The sequence below is a fragment of the Aptenodytes patagonicus genome, chromosome 17 (genome assembly GCF_965638725.1).
Source record: "Aptenodytes patagonicus chromosome 17, bAptPat1.pri.cur, whole genome shotgun sequence".
NCBI classification, from domain to species: Eukaryota; Metazoa; Chordata; class Aves; order Sphenisciformes; family Spheniscidae; genus Aptenodytes; species Aptenodytes patagonicus.
The window spans coordinates 8151028-8170056 of NC_134965.1; the positions used below are offsets into that span (position 1 = coordinate 8151028).

At 45.4% G+C, this 19029-nt stretch overlaps 1 protein-coding gene and 1 long non-coding RNA gene across 2 annotated transcripts in view; one reads left to right on the forward strand and one right to left on the reverse strand.

Moving 5' to 3' along the window:
* Positions 1-8780: 8780 nt before the first annotated feature.
* LOC143168514 (uncharacterized) lies at positions 8781-10606 on the reverse strand. The gene is made up of 4 exons (XR_012996727.1): positions 10540-10606; positions 10128-10219; positions 9496-9537; positions 8781-9123 (listed from the first exon to the last, which is right to left on the reverse strand). It is a non-coding gene; the product is annotated as an uncharacterized LOC143168514 (long non-coding RNA).
* A 1116-nt stretch (positions 10607-11722) lies between these two features.
* TAOK1 (TAO kinase 1) overlaps positions 11723-19029 on the forward strand; it is a 71302-nt gene continuing 63995 nt past the window's right edge. The window contains exon 1 of the mRNA XM_076354799.1: positions 11723-11827. The gene's annotated coding sequence lies outside the window, so the exon portion shown is untranslated. The remainder of the gene's footprint in view (positions 11828-19029) is intronic.

The window sequence follows — 19029 nt, forward strand, 5'->3', positions numbered from 1 at the left end:
GTAGCCTCTGATCTGCCACTGGCCGGAGGTGGTGTCATGGGCTGCGTTCACTGTCTGGAAGTGAGGAGCAAGAAACACGCTGCTGTTGGCTGGCTGGCCAGTCCAGTGACACATCCTGACACGGGCCACAACGAGACAGAAATGGGCAGACCGATGCCTCTTAAACATCATGGAAATAAAACCCCAGGGAGAAGTTGTCTGTGCAAAGTATCTTGGTCAGTGGCAGAAGGTCTGCCCAGGCCTTTGATGTTTTTGTCCATCTCTCTTGCTGCACCTCCTTAGTCCTTTCCCACCCCTTATCACCTCTCTTTCCTCAAGGCTGCTTAGCTAATTAAACTGCTGCTGTTCCCCCTTTGTTTACCCAGTTCTACCTGCACTGAACAGCAGCAAGAGTGCTCTCCCACTGATGTCACCACTACCTTTAAGAAAAAAGCTGACCTGCAAGCTATTTTTAGCCACATTGTAAAGTTGTGGAGCTATTTTGGTCACATCTCTGTACTGTAAGCTGCAGGACGCTGACAGGCTCTATGTTTGCCTAGGGCAACAGGGGCTTTAACTGTGAATGAGAACGGCTTGTGACTTTGCACTAAGGCTTCTCTGCCCTTCCTATGCCATAGGACTCTTTACACCAATATTTGATTTCTCATCATTTTCGGAAAGAGCAACACATCTTCCTGAATTCTGCTGGGATACCAGAGGCTCTGTAGGGCCTTTGCACTGTTGTCCTCTAGCCTTCATCGTTTCTAGGTCTGCAGAAGGTGCTATTTATTCTGTGGGCTCCCTCACTCCCATTTGCCTCACTCGCTAGGAGGAGACAGGTGCAATTATGAGTCCACAAAGACACCGGAGAAGATTTTATCAATCTTCCTTTGCATCAGACCTTTGCAAAAGATCAATAAACATTAGGCTAGTGCCTGCTGAGAAGTCGGGTGCGCGTAACTCTGTGGAGGTAGAAGGAAGAGCAGAAAGGAACCGTTTGCACAGCAACACGTTGTTCTGAATACAGACGAATGCCTGGGAGCTCTGGGGTACATCCAGGGCATCGGGCAGAAGGTGCCTGGTCTAGACAGTTGTTTTCTCTAGAGTGCCCAAGGGTTGGTTGCCAAGTTTGCTGGGGCTATGTAGCAGGTGCAAAGCACAGGCAGAGTAGAAGCCAAAGCAACTGGATTTAATAGAATTAAGCCCATAGATACAAAAGGAAGCTTGAAGGATAGGAAATATGAAGTAAATGAGAGGAGAGAAAAGAAAATACTGAAACTGGTGTGTTTAGGACAGGGATGGATGAGTCAGATCGATACAGGAGGAACAAGGGAGTAACTGTATATGCAAGTTTTTGAACAGCTGTCAGCCATCCCTCCCCAGAAAACTCCTCTTAGGACTACCGCTGTCTTCAGCTATAGTGCGTGTTTTCCCAAGACACTTCAGATAGGTGCACAACTGTTAATACCACTGTCCCGTTTGAGGCAAGCCTCTCATGCTGCAAGAGGAACCAGAATTTCATCAGGTCAGATTTCAAAGTCCATCTCATGTATTTTTCCCCCAACTTTCTTCCAGAGGTTCTTCTTTAAGAGTTCTCACACTAAAACCTACATCCTGCTCCTAAGGTGAGCCACTCCTTACTCTACTGACGCAACCAGCACCTGTTTTCATGAGTCAGCACAACCCACATCTCTCCTCCACAGCAGGATCACCGCCTGCTAACAGGATGGACTGTCCCAGGCAAACACTGGCAACCTGTTGCAAACAAAGATTTGACTTACAGAGCATCACTGTATTTCACTGGGTATTTCAGCAGAAGGAGCTGCTTTAACTCATTTGGTCCCAGGCAAGCATTAATCTGTCCATGTTATATACGTTGCAATCTTCATGCCAGTGAAATCAGCTGACCGTTAACTAATATTTTATGTAAATTAAATGTTAATATGTAATATTTAATATAATATGTAAATTTCAATTGGTTTAGTAAGAATTTAACTTTTTAGTCAATAGGTAGAAATGGCATGGACAGAATAATACTGTTTAATAGGATGTTATTTTAGCAGGACAGAATGGAACTGCCGCCGTTCAGATCAGACACAGAGACGTGTCCAGCAGCAATATGTCAAGACCTGTGGGCTCAAAAAGCTCAATGAAGTGTTTTGTGTTTCAGCTTCCCCCAGAGCTATGCACAAGACTAGCAGTAAGCGTTACATAGTGAAAACATTTTGGTGAGATTAAATAACATAGCAACATGTTGCATTCTTTCCCTGCTGAGCTTCCGCAGCCTTGCTTTGGGACACTGCATAAGCAGGATAACAAACACAGCGTGACAAGGGTGTCTGACAGAACAGATAACCTGTCAGCTCCCGCATGGTGGACCCATGCTTTTGCTAGCAGAGCTTTGCCAGTGTAGGGAGTTACTAGTTTACCTTTCATCACCTGTCTAGATCCTTATATTCCATCCATTTTCACACAATTTATCTTACTGTGAGAGCATTACTGGAATCATCACTTGTCTCCACCAATTATTTAATGAAGACATCATATCGCCATCTCCACAATGCAGGTATTTTACTAGTAAATATAAAGAAAATGCATTTTTAAATATTCCTACACCTGTTCTATTTTCTGGTATGGAAACACCAGGCATACAGTAACAAATCACAGGCAGCTCACCCCATAGACGTAGTCAGAGGTCGTCCACCAATTGTGTGGATCCAGACAAGTGCACATAATACGCTTTAGCTGACAACTGCAATTGTTCCAAGTCTCCTCTAGGGAGTGCAGTCGTAAAGGAAGAAATGAAAACTGCAGCACACATGCCAGCTGGTAATCGGTGACTCAGGATATTCAGGCAGTCACAAATGGTGTCTGTCCATTTGTCCATTTCCAGCTGAACACAGGGAGCAGCAATGAGGTTTGAGCTTGATGTAAGAGCAGGATTCTACTAGAACCCGAGGTATGCTTTAGCATGTGAAAGAAAAGTCTGCCAAGACGCTAAAAATCAAGATGTAAATCAAGCAATAGGATTTCAAATACTGGATCAATCGTTTAACCCAACACACCCACAGCTGAATGCAGCATGGACAGCACCGCTATGGGGCTTCCATCTCCTGCCCGCTAGTATATCGTGGTGCATATCCATCAGATCATCCAGGGAAAGCATGCTCAGTCTCAAAACATCACTTAGGCCTTGGCCTCTGTGCAAAGAACAGCAGAGACATTAATTTCTAGATCTAGCTGTATTTTGTGTGTATGTGCACATCTCTGTACTAGAAACTGGGCAGAGCCATCAACTTATTTCACCGTGGATTCACGAAACAGCTAAGCAGATAGTATCTGGCTGATCTTCCTGGTAAGGAATCATAGATGAAAAGGCGTAAGGTTGCCTATTTCCTCCTTACAAATGCCTTGACTCTATGACCTTCTATGCCTTCCTTAAAGAAGCACCAGAACATAAAATGAATCCGCTCAGAACACGATCTTTGCCCTGCCCTGCCCCCCCCCCCCTCCAATTAATTCCATGCTCCCAGCCTCAAGAAAAAAAAAATTAAGGAATGCAGAAATCATACTACCATCCACCTGAGGCAAAGGGTAAGAGAACAAACTTGCCAGGTAAGAGTGTGGATAGGAAGAGCAGGTCTGCAGCAGGGACATAACTGCATTCAGACAGGTGTCAGGGTCCATCCCACAGCGCAGCAGAGGACGCAGTGACTTCCGCAAAGTTATTTACTGCTTTGTGACAAAGCAGCTTTACTGCATTTCCTAAGGATGGCCCCTTAGCGTCACCAGGACAGCACACCTTTAGAAGCAGGGTCTTTCTGTCCTGCCGTACCAGACACTCTTTACTAAGTAAGTGCTACATAAGAAGCTGCTGTCACAATAATTAGGGATGGCATAGTGATCCACTGAAGCAGAGGTCTTTTGCAATATCCTTGCTCTCTCACAGGGTGCCAGGCTCTGAGTTCCTCATCGGAGCCAGTGAGCAGCAGCAGCTTTGAGGATAGTGGTTTTGGGAAGCCAAGAGGCAGCCACCGCTGCTGCTTATGGATAAAGCTGCCAGGCTGGCACAACTTTGCCGCATACAAAAATCATCTATAGCAAAACAGGAACAGACATTCACATATCCTAGGGACGGCAGCTGGACCAGTGGGCAGTGATTTCACTTTCAGCCAGGTGTTCAGGTGGCAGCAGATACCTGTCGGGCAACGCCAGCCTTGTACTTTTAGAGACTAAAGGTTCCCTCTGTTGCCGGTGAGAGGATGATAGCTTCTGCGGTGTCTGTTACTAGATGTGGGTTCTGCAACTAAAGTGACAGCAGCTGGCTCAGTTTAGACTGAGCAGCATTGCTAGTATCTGCTTAGTGTGTAAGAGCCCATGGGAAGGAGGTAGAGGCACTGAGCACAAGCTTCATGTTTACTCAGCAAGCACCAGCTGAAGAGAACCATCTGATTTCTAAACTCCTGTTGCCTCCCACTTTTTGTCTCATCATCACACTACATATGTAAGCTACACATGTAAGGTACCACAAGCTAATGCACCCATCCACTCCCTTTATTATAGCCCCTCTTGCTGTTTTCTCACCTGTCTCCCTCAACCAGCATACCAGAAGCCCTATGTACCAACAGGAAAAAAAGAGAAAAACCTCTAGAAGCTGTGATAAATAAAAAGGAACCATCAGCTCTTTCTCACCCCTGCAAATAACAGAGCATCTCCTCCCTAACCTGCCCCATCTACTCTTAAGTTTTCCTACCAGCATTGATTTCTATTGCTGTCTTGAATAGTTACAGGTGCTTTTTAATAGAAGCATGGCAAAGGCAGACTTAGCATTAAAAGATCCTCAGAAATCTGCAAGTATTTCTGGTGAGGGCACATTTTATTTCTAGGGGGATGTTTATGATGTATTATCACAGTCTCAGAACTTCATTCTCCACCTATTTAGGATTCCCACACTGGATTACAACCTGCCTTCACATATGAGATGTTGAAGCTTTCAATGAGGTCACACCAGACTCTGACAAGCACTGATGGGTGAGTCATGCTGCAGTAGCCAGATACTAGCAACAGATTTGTTAATCTGTATGCAGTCTAACTCTTTTTCTGGTCTAGAATCTTATTCAAGAGCAGAGCACAATGTCTCAGAGATAGGTGACTGCAGAATTGCTGAAGAGCAAGGCCACATTTTCACAGCTGTTTTATGGATTATAAGAAACAGTTCCTGGGAGTATGTTTACAACAATGCAAGATGTGTTGTTTTACCTATAAAATGGAAGATCAAGATCCAGATGGGGTCAACAGTGGAGCTCTTCATTGCAGATCACTGGAAAAGCTGCCATGCTAATAAGGAATCTAAGGGTTCTCAGAAGAGTTCCACCAACTCTTTCTCCAGCAGTTTAACTCCTCATCTCCAGCAAGCTACTCTTCTAGAGGCTACATCCCTGTACCAGGGTCAGCAGGTGTAAATACACGTCTGTACAGCAGCTAATCTAGTACAAAGGCCAGTGTAGTAACAGGATTGTTAGGTTTGGGTTTGAGCTAAGACATCTAACCATAACCCAGCAGGGTCAGGCACAGAACAAACTCTCTTCTGCTGGCTCTGCTATGGGGCAGGGGGGGGAAGACCTGTGGAGAAGGACTAGACCAGGCAACAGCAACATCCTGAACGACCACAGCAAAATCCAGTGGAGCTTGCCCATGAAAGCTGCGTGGCAACAGGGATACAGAAAACCATGGAATAAGTGAGATACGGGGACCAAGCGCACGACAGTGGAAAAAGTTTCTTCATTTTGGCTAAACTACTGGACAGCCAGAAAAAGAACCAATCAGAAAGGGAAGAGGCAAAGCAAATCTAAAAGAAACTCTGTAGAGGGAGAACAGAGAAACTAGGTGCTGTTGTAGTCTCATTGCTACGAAGCTAAATTAAGCTTCCCAAGTCAAGCAGAGAAATAATTGTTTAAGACTTCTGTTCAGAAGACAGCGTGAGCAGCAAATGCCAGTGGGACAACTAACAAAAGATGTCGTCTTTCTCACAGAGAAAGAAAACCACCTGGAGATTGCGTAACTATAATGAGTTTCCTCCCAGTTTCACATTATTAGTCACCTTTCACCCTTCTCTGCCAAAGGCCTCTTCTTATCCATCCATCCAAGGACCAGAGCCAAGACACAAGCCTTTCCTGTGCTGCTTCTTTCCATCAGTCACTCTTCAAGGTCAAGGCCTTCACAATACTGACCCTTGCTGCCCATTCCAGCCATTTTGAACCAACTCCAGAGTAAAACCCTCTTCAGCCCTGCTGTTGGGAAAAGATCTGAGATACCTGAACAGACCCTCCTCATACTCAGTTGTCATGGCCTGGAAAAACAGTTAGTTTTTGGACCAACACATTTTGATTTTGCTGTTAAAAGGGAGTCAAGAACATTGTTAGCCACAACTGTGTTTAAGAGACATCCCAACACCCCACTTGCCTTTAAGCATCCAATCTGATATATCAAAGTGCAATGCATCTTGTTGTGCTGTATCGGTCACAATACGTTGTACTGATATTCTAGAAGTACTTTCTAGCATCAGTTCATTTGGCATGTACGTTATAAGCTATGTATAAAAAAAAGTACCTGAAAAATGACAGCTTAATCAGCTTGTTGTTATTCCCTTGCAGAGAAGGGTAAAAATAATTCCTGGGTGTCCCAGGGCAACATATATTACAAAAAACCCTGAAAATAATCAGAGGAAATGTACATCTAGCAAAAAGAGATTTTTTTTCAAGTTCTGAAAATATTTCATAGCAAAACCATTGCAAAGATCCATCGAGGAGCCCTCTCCAGCAGACGACATGCCTACCTAGAGTCCCTTGGAAACCTGTTTGACACAGGTGGAAGTGACCTACTGGCATTTATTCGTAATTGCCCAGCATGGCAGTTGCTGAGGAAGGAAAAGCTGTTGAGTCACACTGCAAGCCACTTTTCCACTTTCGTCTGGTTGCCCAGAGGGTAGAGTGGGACAGTCAGGAGGCTGAGATTCTGTTTATGCCTCTGACACTGATTTCCCATATGACCTTGGTAAGTACTACTTCTTCTTGTGCCACTGTTTCCCCATTTCTTAATAGATAAAACCACTCCCTTGACTCATGGGACAATCATAAATGCACAGCAAGGAACACATTTGTTTATCTAATAAAAGGTAAGAGAGAAGAGTGAAGTACTATTATTCTTGTCATATAATACAAAAGCGGTTACGTAATAACATCAGTATTGCTTCATTTTTGTCATAACAAGCTGTCAGAGGGATACTGTGACATGGTATCTTCATCCCAGCGAATGTACCGAAGTGTTTACCTCATTGATACAAAACCAGATTACAACAATCTGGAAGACTCTACCTCGTTTATTTTGACCAGCTTTTCTCTAGAACATGTTTTTCCCGTATAACCTTGTAACCCATAATAATGGCCCAAACTACACTGTAGGAATGACGGCAGGTTTCATGAGCTAGTAAAAGCAAAACAATTCCTCACTTGCGCACTTCACAACTAGTCACGCACTAAAACACACGAGTGCTTATCTTTCTTTGCGAACAGAGAACAAGCGGAAAGTTAGGTTCTACATCAGCCCATAATACATACAAAGAACACATTCTAAAAATCTCAATGCCATGAAAGAATTAAAAAATACTCCATAATTTGGCTAAATTACATTCTGCTTGTACGACAACAATTTTCCTAAAAGAAAAGCATTGACAACTGCAGTTCATAACTATCATAATTAATAACCAAATTTCATTGGTTCAAGTTCTACGATTTATTCTAAAATTTACAATTGTTCGCTTAAAAAAGGTCAGATTAAAGCAGCATGTGGACTGAAGGCTACGGAAGGTACGACTGTGATTAGAGCAGCTTAAACTCTGCCCTAATCACACTCTTATCTTTCTTATCTGCTGAAAGTATTTATAAAGCAATGATTACTGTACTAGGCCCCATCACTCCTCTGAGTTAGTTCTGAACCAGCACCTTCGTGTCGCTGTAAGAAGTTTATACTGCTAGAGGTGGTGTCATTCTGCTGAGACAGAAAGCCAAGCTTCTCATCACTTAAAGTCATTAAAAAAAATAAACTATGACACTTCTGAAGAAGTAGGGGTGTTAACCCCAATGTCCTGGCCAAATTCCCAGCTTGAGTAATTACAATGCGCCTTGAATAAATTCTTGCCACAGTTTCCGTTCGACATAGTATTGTTCTCTACTTCCTCTCCTACAATATTATGGAGTGCTGATGCATGCTCTTAAAGGTCCTGTCTACACTGGAATGTCGTACAGGTCTACCCCAGGACCAGCTCCGCGGCAGAACATTGGGAACAACGTGTTGAAACCAGTTCTGCCCGTCAGCTGAACCGCTAGGCAATTTGTAATTTTTATTTATTGATGTTCTGGCACCTCCTTCAGATGGAATTAACTTTGGGTATAGCTATCTGATAGACAGACTGGTGCAAATCCCAGATGCAGACATAAATAAACCTGTTTAGTTCTTCTTTAAATGAACTAAATTTGCATCAGGAAATTAGCAAACTAAGCTAAACAAATTTAACTTTCTAGATGTCTACTATGACCATCTGAGAAGGCAGCAAGAGCACGCCTAAGAGCACAGGGCTAGAAAAGCATGCTAAATGTGTCTATTTAGTTTAGCTGGCAACAGCAAACATCGTAGTTTTCATATTGTCTGCTCCTTCAGAATTTCAGCAGCCTTTCTAAACTGGTGATCCACAGATGATACTGTTTATTTTTGAAGCAGTCACTGAATACGTATCAAATGCAGATCTAGTATTTTAAGTAAAATACTTGATAATTAATGGTAAAGCATTATTCACATTTTCTGCAGCCACCGTTAGAGACTCTAAGGATTTTTACCTAGAGCTATCATTATCTTTTTAGATGTGTAACACACAGAGCTGAGGCCCAGACTCTCTGCTGGTGTTTGCCGGGTTAGCACCATGGACCTCCATGGACTGAAGCTTTTACTCTCATAATTCATGAACTTTAAAGGCAATTTGTCTGCAGGAAGAGGCACAAGATCAAGATTCAGAAGAACCCGATTCTCAATTCCACCTTATGACCCCACGGGCAGATCACTCCCTCTTACTGTTCCATTTAGTTCTCCCATCTGCAAAAGCAAATGATACTCACTAATTTGACAAAACAAGAACAAATTTATATTGACAGGCCATGCTGAGCAGATTCGTGTTAAACACTGTTGTTCCAACATTTGAAAATACAAATATTTACCTTTCAAGCATGTCCTTAATTTCCCCAGAAGCATGCCTCCAAACCCATGTTATTTTAGAAGGCACAAACTGTAGTTTCAGAAAGTGGATGGTTTTATTTTTGTGCCATTACAAAAATGCCTTTTAACTTGTCAAATGATACGCTACAAATATCTTTGGCAGATGAATGAAACCAAGTTTCCTGTCATAGCTGCCAACTTCAAGGTTGAGATAATCAGATAAACCTTTAGTTTGCCTCTCCCCATACTTACAACAACATATGTTTGAAGTGATCCACGTTTGTCTTACGTTTCCTATTGGGATTTGAAAAGGCAAAGTATCAGACCACTATGTGACAAGTTTGCAAAACGCTAGATGTGGCCCACAATTATTACAGCCAACCTCTGTTCTCAACTTCTCCTCAGATTTCCCCCATCCCAGCTTAAACGGTCCCCAGTAGCTCTGCTTGTCTAAAGGCAAATGCAAAGTTTACATAAATAACATCCAGCATCATCCTCAATGCCTGCTGCATACAAAGCCTTCTTGTGGTACAAAATACCTGTTAGTTTATGGGAAAATAGGAAGGAAGTTTGTTTCGCTTGTTTTATTTCAGCGGTATCAGTAATGCTGGATTTACAGAATTGTACTATTTCATACTGGGGACACCTGAAAACCGTGAATATTTGCAGGGTACTTTATAACTGAGAACACTGTCCCTTCTGATATAATCCTGAATTTAAAAGTGGAAGCAATCCCTACAAACACACCTTTTACAAAATTCGTGTCTTACGTAACTGTTTCTATTAATTTATTATCAGGATGTCAGTACAAATTGTTGTTTTGATGATTCCTTGCCCCCATACTTCTGAAAGGGAAAGCAACTATAAACACAAGGGAGACTGACCTCAGTGATTTCCTCTGTTCAGGCAGGAGCACAATGCACTTAAACACCATGACAAGGAGAGGTGGACTGTTTAGAATTCCTCCAGCTGTAATCTATAGTAAAAACAAATAAACAAATACGTGACTACAAGACGCGATAATTAATCCCTGCATGAAGCCAACTGTTATCTCTAGTTCATAGATGGAGATACCAAAGCACACAAAGGCTCAACAACCTACCAAGTTCAAAACCCACCACTGAGAGCCAAGACTACAGCTCGGGAGGCCATGTGCTCGGTCCATGAGATTTTTTTTTTTTTTTTTTTCCCTCTTCTGGCCATAAACCGGATACGGTTCAGCCAAGGGCAGACAGGCTGAAATGCACCCATTTGGTCAGGCCAGTTGCACAAGAGTTAGCACAAGCAGACACCTACCACCTCCTGGGATTATCGCCTGTAGCTGAGCTGCTCCCGGCGAGTAAGGCAGCTCCACTCAGTCATATCCTCACCCCCAGCTGGCCTGCCCCAAGCCCACCCTCCTCTGCCACACCTGCCCCCAACAAGCTCCCGCCTGCCTCCAGGCCTCTCCCCTGCCCTCATTCCTCATCTCCCCACCCGTGTCCAGGCCCCACCTGCCCCATCCCCAAGCCCTCCTTCTCTCCCCTCCTCCCCAGAGCCCCCAGCTAAGCTTCTCTACGCCTTTCCTCAGTTTCCCCATCCTCCTTCAAGCCTTTCACCCCCAGCAGCCCCGCTGAGCTTTTACGGCCTCAGCAGCACCCCCCCACCATCTTCTACCTCAGGACGCTCTCACTCACTCACCCACCCACCCACCTCACAGTCCTCCGGGTCCCCACACTCCCCCTCTCTACAGCCCTCGGTCCCTCCAGCGCCCCCCAACCCCTCACGGCCCGCCCTCGGTTCCCTCCTCTCCCTCAGCGCCCCCTGGCCCTAACCGCCCCCCGCATTGCCCTGGCTCTCCCCCCAAACCGCCCCTCACACCAACGCCTCTCCCGCCCCACTCGCCCCCTCCTCACACAGCCCCTACACGGCCCAGCCGCCCCCTCGCCCCGCCGCGCCACAACTGCCCCCCCCCCCGCCGCCCCCTCCCGGCCCTACCGCCCCCGGCCCCGCCCCTCCTCCTCCTCCCCCCACCACCACCACCGCCCCCCGCCCCTCCCGCCGGCCGCGGCGGCGGCGGCGGTGGGGGGGGGAGAGGGCGGCGAAGTCTCGCGAGAGGGGCGGGCGGGGGCCGCTGGCTGCGGGCAGCGCGGAGCGGCGGCGACGGAGCAGCCGGAGCCCGGGCGGCGCTGAGGGGAGGCGGCAGGCAGGCAGGCAGCCATCCCGGCGCGGCGCGGCCCGGCCGAGGGACCCGCTCCGCCGCGGCAGGCACGGCCGGCGCCGCCCGCCTTCCCGCACGCCGTGCCCCCGCGGCGCGGCGCGGCCTGGCCGCGGCTCGGCGAGCGGGGCCCAGGCGGCGGCGGCCGTGGTGGTGGTGGTGGTGGCGGCGGCAGCGGCTGGGCGCTCCGCCGCGCCTGCCCTGCCATCTTAGGTGCCGTGCCCCGCCGCCTTTGTGCCCGCCGCGCCCGGGCACCCGCGGGGGCCGGGCCCGACGCCCCTCCGGGGGCGCCTCCCCCCGCGGGGCCGCCGCCCCTTGCCCCGCTCCTCCTCCTCCTCCTCCTCCGCGGGGGGCCGACCGGCGCTCCCAGCCCGGCTGCGGCGGAGGGTAAGGCGGGCATCGCGGAGGGGGGCTCGGCCGGGGCGGGTCGGCGGCGGGGGCGCCCCCGGGAGGGGTGAGGGAGAAGGAGGAGGAGGAGGAGGAGGAGGAGGGGGGGGCGGCCCGGTGGGGCCGGCGCCTCCCCCGCCGCGCTCTGCGGCAGTGCCGCAGGACTCGGGGCTGCCGCCTCGGCCCCGGCGGCGGGCGCTGAGCACCGGCGGGGGAGCGGGAGGCGAAATGGCGCTTCCCTCGGAGGGGCGGCCGCCGCTGTCAGGGGCCGCCAGAGGCCTAGGGCTGGGGCAGGGCTGCCGGCTCCCACCGGCCAGGCGTGCCCTGCGCTTCGGGCCCTTTTTGTCTGCGCGGCTCCGGTGGGCTTCGTCGGCCGAGCCCGGAGCCCCCGAGGGGCTGGGGGTCCCTCAGAGACCGGCGCGGATTCCTGCCTTTCCCCCCCCCCCCTTCCCCCCCCCCCCCTTTTTTTTTTTTCCCCCCTTCCCAACCCCTCGCTCCTCCCCAAGTGGTGAGTTTTCAGTGTAAATACCATTTTGTTCGGTGCTGGTATGGGATTTGGACGAAAGTGACCTATTTTAAAGACCTTTTATTGCTTCCCCTCAGCAATGCATGTGGCGGCCGATTCCGTTAGCCAAATAGCGTTTCCCAACCATTTTAATTTGTCAGATTAAAACATCCTCATGGAGGCTAGATTTCTGTAACCCGCGTGTAGGTATGTCTTCAGAAATATCGTTCAGCCTGCTTTGCTGCAAGCATCTTTGGAGCATTAGAGTTCACCTTTGTCACTGTGAAAGCAGAAATAAATAAAAACGCGATACCTGGGCGCCTGTAACATGCAGTTGTACCATTGTGTTGGGCGCGGTACAAGAAATGGGGGGGGGGGGGGGGGAGAACCAGGGATTAAAATGGTTGTTGTCAAACGTAGATCTTTACATGTCTTAGGAAAAAATGACAGTACGGTATTAGCCTTGAGGACTTGCATTTATTTTCTTAGAAAAACGCTTCGCGTTTATCGTGCTCGTCTCTGCTGCTTATCATGGTATGGAGTATTTCATTAGGTGGCATTTTAGTGGCTGAGTTGGTTAAATAGCAGTTGCATTAACTAGTTGAACAAATCGTGTCCTTCACCTTTGACTATTGCATTTTGAGAGCCCTTAAAGCAATGTGTCCATGCATGCCAAGGACGGATTAATAAGATGTTACCTAAAGGTTTGGATGCTATTGATTCCTTACTATTAATGCTATTTATAGTGCATTTGACATGGCTCTTGTTTTATGTATTTGGATAAAGGTTATCAGCTTGGAATGCTTCAAATGAAATGTTCCCAAAATACCACCCCTAATGGTTTTTTTATATATAAATATATATAGTTGAACAGTATAGTTCAGATCTTCAGTGTCTGAAAAATAGCTTTAGTAGATAGCACATCATAATAGTGAAAACATGGTGGAAAACTGTGATATATTTTGCCACTAGTGAAGGTTTGTTTTCATATTTCAGGATTACAGAATAACAACTTCTGTTGCAATAAATACGTTTTTAGATACATTTTTCTTGATACTACTTTGAGCCTACGTTTTCCTTGCCTTTGTGCCTGTTCATAGTGAGCGTGTCATAGTTTTTGCTACTTACGTCCAAGGGCAAACCTAATCAACGATTGGTTTGAGCCTTCATATTAGGTTCTCCACAACATTGGCCTAGTTCTGACTGGTATGTTTGCCATTTTTAGGACTCCTCTTTCTTTTATCTGTAGACTCAAATACATTGATAAACTTGAACCTTAATTTGTCCTTTGAACTTGAGAGAATGTTTTTCTCCTCTGTTAAGAATGTCTCACTGAAGAGAAAGTGATTCTGGTAGAACAGCTTGAATTAAATTTAATCCTGTTGAAAAACAACTGCCTGAAGTAAAAACTCCTTGGATAGTTTGATATTTTTTTCTTTTTAACTAGGCCAAAATTAAGTGCTGTATGTAGAAGACCAGATGTTGGCGTTAAAATTATGTACAGATAAAGTGACTTAGGCCTCAAGTTAGACTATTGGAAAAAGTTATCTATCATATGTCCTTCCGTTAAATTCTGGTGTAAGCTAAACTGGAGGATTTTAAATGTTTACTTCCATCTAAATAACATTTCCATTTGTGCAGCTTTCATCTTTGCCTATCCATTATAATTCATCAGGTTTTGTCACTAGAATAACATATTTTTAATGAGTTGTAAGACAGCCTAAGTTTTTATGCTTGGTGAGATACATTAGAAGAGAAGCAAAAATCACGCTAATAATTACATCTTCAGATGTATCCTAGTAGTGGATTTCCTGTAATGAGGATGTTTTGTAGAGAACAATAGATATGGCAACGAATTCAGAGATTTGTTTTAAAGATGTTGTAGATAGCTGACTCTGCAGTAGTGAGTTCCACGTTGACACAACGGTTGCATACTCAACAGGAACATTAGGTGGTTTCCAGGTACTCCGTTTTCAGGTGCTAATTCTTTCTAGCAAAGACAGACTGGATGGACTACTGCTGTTGTCTCTCTTGTCTATCTCTTCTGCAAGGATACACGTCTGATCTAACTGAATAGAGACTACAGACATTTGCAAAATATGCCTCATATAAGTTTATTTGATGGTATTTATGTTTTGTCGAATAAGAAAATGTTTAGGGTTCATCTGGCTCTCTTTGTAATCCAGAAGTGGTAAGGAAGCTATGATAAATATCACTTGTCTTATTCCATTCTCAATGTATTTTGGAGAACACTTGCATAATCACTAAGATCCTATCTTAGAAGCATTTTCTGTTGTGTTTCTGTTCATATTAAAATCACATAAACAACATATTATCATGTTGAAGCGCACACCAGAAACTATAAAAATCTTTGGTATTACCAGTGGTGACCCAGGCTCTTGTCTTCTGAATGACAATGGTTATGGGTGGCCATTACATTTTTCCTGTTCAAGTATGCTATGTAGCGTGAAGGTTTTTCGTTTTTATTTCCTTATGTGAACCTGGACAAAGGGAAGAGCTGAACTTCAACTCTGGACTAGAATCATGTCTGCGTTAGAAAGTTATCCTGGGTCTGACAGCAGGGTTTCAGATATGGGTAACGCAGATACCCTCCCTCGGTTAACCATGTTTGAGACAAGCTTGCCTATCGCAGTACAGAGAAGGATGGTTTAATACCTTCTGAGACTGATGGCTGTCCTTTCTTTTATAACTCTTGAATGTGTCTTACTCTTCTCCACAAACTGCTCATTCTTGACTGACATGATGCAGGATGAAACCCCGGTCTGTGTGGTCTTGTGCTTGCTGCTGAGTTCCTGTTACGCTAGAAGTTGATTTAGGTGCGTGGTCCCGTCCTCCACCTGCTTTTCCATGTATGTCATTCCGCTGGCGCTGGTCTTTGATCCTGCACTGAGCCACACCAGCAGAAAGCTAACCTAAGGAAAAATGCAGAGAGTTTTGTGCCAGCTTGGTGATCTGAAATGGCTCAGTGCACAGTTAGGTGATGCTAGAGACAACTCAAGGGACTGGGCTGCACCACGACAGCCAGCAATTAGATCAGTTTATGCTGCCGTGGAACCACAGCTTGTTCAAAGAGAAATGTTTGGAGATAGAGGTGGTTGGTGGCGCTTTTTCCTAAACTTGTAGTAGTCAGGTTTCAGGATTCTTTGTTTTCATTGTTCTTTAACATGCTGAGGAGTTGCTCATCGTACATTGATTTCTGTGTGGAGACTGGAAAAAATCCAATGGATAAAGGGTCAGAAAACCACTAATCCCCTCATGTGAAGTTCTAGAGGGAGCTCAGCTGTGCAGAGTCGCGAAGCAGAGTCCTTCCTGTGAAAGCAGAACTCAAAATATAAAACCATGAAATCAGAGGTGAAGTGCAAAGTGTCTGAGGGGAAAAAGTGTGCACAAAATGGGAGGAAAGGATGGAGAGATATTTAAAAGCACAGTTGGCTTTTAGATGCTGTATTCCCTCCTCGTTTTCTAAGTGCTCATTTACAGTACAAAACACAGAGGAAGGAATACTTTCTGAAGGCCCTTAGAAACACAATGGACATTAGACAGCACAATGGGTGCTCCAAACATGGTTTCTTAAAGCAGTTTTTAAACAAATATTTGGTGATCGCTGGAATGACAGTATTTTTTCAATTACCAAAGGGGAAGCCATTGAGAACTTTTAATACTTTGTCAGAAATAAGTGCATTGTTACTCTTGACAATTTTTTTTTTTTTTTTACATCCTGCTAAATCTTGGTTTCTTTGCCAGAAGAAAAGGCAAGATAGCCACTGTAAACATAGCGTGAAATTGCCAAAGCAGCAATAAGTTTTGTCTAAACAGAAAAGTTTCTCCAGTTTAATCAGAGCTTGCTGAGCCCAGATATGCAGAGTTAATTACGCACCTACATTGTAGCTTAGAGGTGAGGTTTCCTTTCTCGTAGGGGTATGGTGAGGACAGTCCAACAGGCATTCTGAGTTACGGTGATGATGGCTTCTTAATATGAGCGGACAGTAGCTAATAGTTTTGCCTGTTGTATTACTTGGCTAGAAACAGTTTTGATTTTTCTCTAGGGGTCAGGATGGGGTGACAGCATGAGATTTACATATTGAGTATTGTCTTTAGAATGGAAAAGGCTAGAAATGTTTTGTTTTGGGGAAAACTTAGATCTTGAGGAAAGAAAGAAAAATCACGGAACTCTAAAGCTGGCAGGCGCTGCAGTTTTCTGTGCCTGTGATCTTCCAATGACCCTTATTACACTCCTGGCTACAGCCATGCAAATATTTTCTTTAGAGTGAGATGTAATTTTATAAAAACAGTTTTCTCCTATGCTCATCAAGTGTAGCATGTTTACAGGGCAGCCTTCTATCAGAATGTGGTTGAGTGGTGCCTGTGAATTTAGTTGGAAGCTTTTGCTGCATGTCAGTGATGTCAAGCCATATTTGAAAAGTAAATTCTGACGTTTAATGTTAGTCTCGGAGATTCTTGCTTATAGCCTTTAGACCGAAAGCCAATGTGTATTATACCTGAATTCTTAAAATGTGAATAAAGTTGCTTTCGGCCTTTCATTTAGTTCAGCTAAACTTCAAAACCCCTTTTTCTTCTCTTTAGTCTGCTGCCATTCACTGAGCATCAGTAGACGCAGTTTTTGAGGGGTTAGGTCCTTTAGGATCAGTCCCTCTCCTTGCATTGCAGGTTCAGCTTCAGTTCATTCTGGTCTGGCTGATTTCTGACCTGTGGAAAGCTTTGGGATCCAGGAGCATGGGAAAGTGGAATATGCGAATGCAAGTATGTTGAAAGGATAGGGAACATTTCTTGTAACAGTTTTTGGCTTGTTCCCCATCCATGTGTTCAGTCTGTTTTCCAAGCATCCAGCAATCTTTCCTCTTCCCTGACATACCGCTACTCAAAGGCAATAACAGACCCATGAGCCCGTTCCCAGAGAACCGTTGTATTGGGATTTCTTGGAAAGAATCGCATGTGGCATTGCGCATGTTTGTTGGTTTTGCCTCCTTCCCCCTTCTTAATATGCAATTCTTATTTCCCGCCTCAGTCCCCTTTTAATTGGTGACTGTCACTCCCTCCCCCAGCAGAGGAGATGAGAAGAGAGGTTATTTTTGCTAACACTGTTTCTCAAATAGGCCACGGGAATACAGTAAGTAGTGCAGTAACTTTCTCCATGGGAAACCATCGGTTATTAGGATTTCTCAAGCTGCGTCCCGGTGGCAGTGCAACATGTTTCTTCTTTAGTTCTGGCTTGCAGTTGTCACTAGCATTAGCTCCTCCCAGTTCCCACTTCCTTGTAACCCAATCTGAATAAAGATCATGGGATTTGAATGTGCCTTGCTTTGCTGCTGCGGCTCTGAATGGTTGGGTTGTCTCCGTGTTCTTCGTAAACTGTATGCTGTGATCTTCGCTTTTTGGCTTTGCCTGTTCCAAAGGGCAGTTGACAGTTGTTAAAATCAGTTCTGGGCCAGCCATGATTTGATGCGATTAAACTGTGTTAAATATGTTCCAGAACTGTTTCTTGGCCTAGATAGCAAACCAGTTAAACCCTGGTTTTGAAATCTATTTATGTATGATTTGGCCCTGTGCCCCTAGGTAAGCTGTCTACCTCTTCAAGGGTCAAACAGAGCACAGGATCTATGCACGGCACATGATCTTCTGCCTTTAAATCCACCGCCCTCCCACATCTCCTTGGGCTTTTTTATTACTCTCTGCATATCGAAGTCTTGTCTTGAGAATTATGTACCGGACTAACGGTAGTAATGTGGTTTCACCGCCCATAAAGACTAACTGCGTTGCAGTGATGCGATTTTCTCTGGCATCAGCTGAACTGGTACAAACCCCACTTTATACTTGCTCAGTATATCCTAGTATGCAGGCAGGCTCCTAGATTGAGGTTTTTATGAAGGTTTGCAACTTTATTTAAAAAAGAGGGTAACCTAGGCCTTGACAAAATTTCATGCTGGCTTCTAGAAGTGCATATCAAAGTTGGGAAGGAAATAATGATACGTTTTGGAGGCAGTGCCTTACTAAGAATGCCAAACTTTGTTTTTATTACAGGTTAATTGCCATATAGGCAAACCCTGAACTCTTACCTGGGTTTTTGGCTTAATTTTCTTTCTTCCCTTTCCACACAAACCCCCCTCTAACCCATGCTTTGAAGTATTTAAAACTAGGTTAGTCTCTGGCTGGAGGTGTGTGGTAGAACCTCCTGTTAAATCTTGCTGGGACCTGCCCGTTTTGCAGCAAGAATGCAGGCGAACCCATCTGAATGCTGATCATCTGTCCTTTGTGGAGGATGGAAGATTATTTTTCCTTCATTTGACACAATACATGGGCAAAGGAATCCTAGAGCATCTCCATTCCAAAAGCCATGCCAAGTGCCCAGAGCCCTGCAAGCAGGAGTGCATGCCCATGGAGGTGGGGGAGGAGGGCTTCTTGGGGATGCTCAGTCTGAGCTTAGTTGTTTGTATGACAATCATTGGAGATATTTCCTTCTCCCACTATCAGGATGTTGCTGTGAGCTGCTAGCTCAGAAGTTGACCACATTCTTACCAGATCAACCTACAGAGCAGTCCTGAACTGACCAGTCTTCAGAATTTCACTCTTGCTGACTGGGAAGACAGAGCACAGGGTCCCAAACGCTACGATAACCTGTACTTAAGAAGAGGTCATGATGCATCCTTTTTATCCAAAA